Below are 3,863 nucleotides of genomic sequence, written 5' to 3'. Positions count from 1 at the left end.
CGTGTGCGTGTGTGCGTGTGTGCGTGTGTGTGCGTGCGTGCGTGCATGTGTGTATCTATTTCGCAAAGCGAAGCCTATTTTTTACATAACGAAATCTTAATTATGTGAAGTATTATGAAATTAACATTGCGGTAACATTCGAAATGGTTCAATGTGAAATTAATTGTTATTAATTATTATTATGTTACAATCAAGAAATATTTTTGAAAAAGAAAAGATTTTCTTTTTTTTAATAGAAATTATTAAGTGAAATTAAATCAAGACTAATACAATTTACGTAAAATTTAAGCGAGGATTGTTTTATCAAAAATATAAATCGCGATAAGAGAGATTAATTGCAATCGTATGCGCATTTAATTAAATATCAACGGTACATCATGAGTTGTGAGCTCTGTACACACGAGTTGTTCAGAAATAGAACAGTGCAATAAAGTTTCAACGTTCGTTGATGTACCGTGGAAATATATGATTGTAACAAACGTAGCGAGAAAAGTTACGATTGGCGAGCTTATTAACATGTTCAGCCTTCTGCAATTCACTTCAGTATATACCATACGGACATCCATACTTAGCGTGCGTTTAGCATGTTTCTGCAATGACGAAAGATTTGCGTCATATTCAGTCCGAAACATGAGGAACATCATAACTAGTCAGTAACCGAGTGCATCGTAAAATCAATATGCATCAAATGGATGTGTTTTTAGCATCTGAACGATTCTGAAATACAAAATGAATTCTCAATACTCTCTAAATTCTTCTTTGGAATGGAATTTCACTTTAAAGAATGAAAATTGAGTCAATCTAACAAGAGTTTATTACAAAAATAAGATTTTACTCTTCAAAGTGAAATTTAATCTACCCTTAGATTTTAGAGAGCATTTTGCAATTTATTTGTAGTTATGTATCAATTTAGGTTTGCTGATTTACATATTTATTGTATATATCTTGAGTATCTCCGAAAATCAACACATAGTAAAATTGTATTTCTTTTTTCATATTAATAATAATTAGTGATTCAGCTTTTATTTCAATTGCTTTGATAAATAATAGCAACGCTGATTCAACGTTTATATTATTAATTTATCGACAAACTTTAAAAAGAAATTTTAGTTATCAAAGAAACAATAAGTTTAATTTTTTTTTTTTTTTGAAAAACAAATAGGGCAATGCGTTATTGTCTAATTGTATTCTGTTTCGCAAATACACGCAAGTGATACGCAATCCCAATGCTATCTTATAAATTATCTGACCGTAATTGACATTCCTTCTATTTATCATTTCTTTTATCATTATCTCGTTAGAGTATGATAAAAAAAAAGGATTATACACTGTGTGAGATATCGATATACAAATAAATACATTAGGTGGTCTATAATATATTGGATAATGGCAATGTGTATTGATGTTGCTCTCGAGTGGAGGAACATCATATAATTTAGACGTCATCTCATCCGAGTTGCCACGTGCTGAATATATCAAACGCATCTGCCATGAGGTCACTGCGTAACCTATAAACCAGAATTACGTTACCAGAGGGATGGTTTTATCGCGTTATAATAATTTCTAAAGGTCCGTGAATAGTTTCGCGAGAGAGAGCCGTTTTATAAAAGGCATTCAGCACAGGATGCTGCACGTGTCATACGACGTGATATATTGGATCATGCGTGGTCTCATTAGATTGCGCTTTTACAGTGTAGAAGAGTCGGTATCGTGAAGAACAGCTGTTTGAAATTCCCGCTTCAAGGACGAAGCGATTCGAGCGATTCTGCTTCACAGATTGACCGAGAGAGGCACTGAGATCAAAGTAGGTGCAAATTAAAGCTCAACCGGTGTACATTATTACGTTAAATTATTTGAAATTTAATAAAAATTATCAATGCATCTTTTTTTAATTTTCGAAGCTTTTTTTGCTGAGACTTTATGAAATAATGATCATACTGTATAAAGCGAAATTATTATAAAATATTAAAAATATTAAATTATTGAAATGAAGAATATTGAAATTGATGGAACTTGCAAGATATTTTTATAAAAATAGTATTACAATTAGTAATTTTGGCGAATTATTTGCAAATCAATAAACGTTTTAAAATTCGTTAAGATAATAACATGATTTTTTTGTATAGAAAATTTGTTAAATTTCTTTCAATTTCTTTAATATCTTACATTGTAATTCAACAAAAATAGGAATCACATCTACATAATGATTAATTGATTACACAGAGTATTTCAAACTTTGCAACTCAAAATATTACAGCAAGATAATTTTCAAAAAGTTTAGTAAAACGTTATATATAAATTATTTTGAATAATAATTTTTGAGCTAATAAGGGTTCAAATATAACCAATTACAAACTATATTTAGCCACATACATGAGTCGCGCGTATGATAGTATTAATGAGCGCTGATCAGTGCGATGACTATCTAAACATAGTCTGTAATTAACGATACTCTTATCACAAATTATTAAACTTAAAATAAAAATTTACAAACCCTTTACTTAATTTTCGAAAACTTTCTTACAACAATTTTTTTTCAACAGTATTTTGAATTGCGAATTTTAGGACGCCTATATACAAATCTATATTAATAATACGCTTTATCATTGCAAGATAACATTTCATATTAATCAAGGATAACGCATCTCACTTGAACATTTCATTCAGAAAATCGAATCAAATCGCTCAACTATTACTTTCCACAATAATAATTCATCCACGCTAAAACCACACACACGATCACATGAAAGAAATTGCAAATGAAGAAAGGTAAAAAAGAAGAAAACAAGAGTGGATGACTCGAAACAAGATACGAAAGTAGTCGGCATCGGCGCGGCGATTCGAACGGTTGGGCGCGCTCGCGACGGGCGCGGTATTTCCGGGGCTTCGCGCAGAGCGACACGTCGATCGGCGTAGCGATACTCGGGCACACAGGCGTGCGCCTCGCGATTTGTGCCGCGGTCGAGCGAAGTCAGAGCGAAGGCCTGTGAAGGGGCACCGGCGTGACGCGGCTCGGCGCGGCGAGCCGAGGCGAGTGCAGGCGTGGTCCCCCTCGCTCGCTGGAGCGGACATGCCGTCCGGCCGATGTCCGCGGAATCATCGGGAGAAAAAAGAAAAAATTCGACCGGCACGCGAGGGATGCGGAGGAGGGGGGCCCTTGAAGTGCAGGGCACTGCAGGGCCGTCGGAGGGACTACTTGACGCGCGGAAGGACGCTGCGCGCACGCGCGCCACCAACCGGTGGCGGCCATCTTGCGCTCCAGTCAACGGCGGCGACCGCCAGCAGCAACAGCAGCCAGTGGTCGTCAGTGCACGACAGCTCCGGGTACTCTTACGAAATCCACTCTTTCTCTCTGTCTCGCACGCGCGCACACACTGGTCGTATCGACGATACACATACCCGTGGCACACACGATCGCATCCTCGCGTCACTTGCCGTGCATCACTTGCCTTCCCGTCGGCCGAATCCGCGTGGGAACTCGACGAACCGGCTCGCGCGTCGTCGTCCGAGCGTGTTCCTCTTTCTCTCGCACAGTGCCCTTTCGACTCGCGGCGTTTTAACGTGACACGTTACATCGGGGTCCTCTACTAGTCAGCATGTCGGCGCAAGTGCAGGGCACCCTCCTTGACGTGCTCAAGAAGAAGATGCGGCAGACGAAGGAGGAGATGGAAAAGTACAAGGACGAATGCGAGGAGTACCAAAGGCGGCTGCAGGTGGAAGTGATGCGCCGCGAGGAAGTGAGTGAACCGAGAGATCGTCATGCTCCTTTTAGTGTCTTTTTTCTACCATGAGCACACCGACCCTCAGAAAGTTTCCAAGCGCTTCCTTCGTCCGTCGATCGTTCTCGCTCTTTCCCTCTCTCC

The 3,863-nt window shown here is 38.8% G+C and overlaps 1 protein-coding gene across 3 annotated transcripts in view; it reads left to right on the top strand.

Moving 5' to 3' along the window:
• Positions 1-3,863, top strand: part of LOC105623654 (tropomyosin) — a 35,535-nt gene that overhangs the window by 8,714 nt on the left and 22,958 nt on the right. The gene's annotated exons all lie outside the window — the stretch shown is intronic.

Source organism: Atta cephalotes, assembly GCF_000143395.1.
Source record: "Atta cephalotes unplaced genomic scaffold scaffold00062, whole genome shotgun sequence".
In the NCBI taxonomy this organism is placed as follows: Eukaryota; Metazoa; Arthropoda; class Insecta; order Hymenoptera; family Formicidae; genus Atta; species Atta cephalotes.
This window is presented reverse-complemented; position numbering and strand designations above follow the sequence as displayed.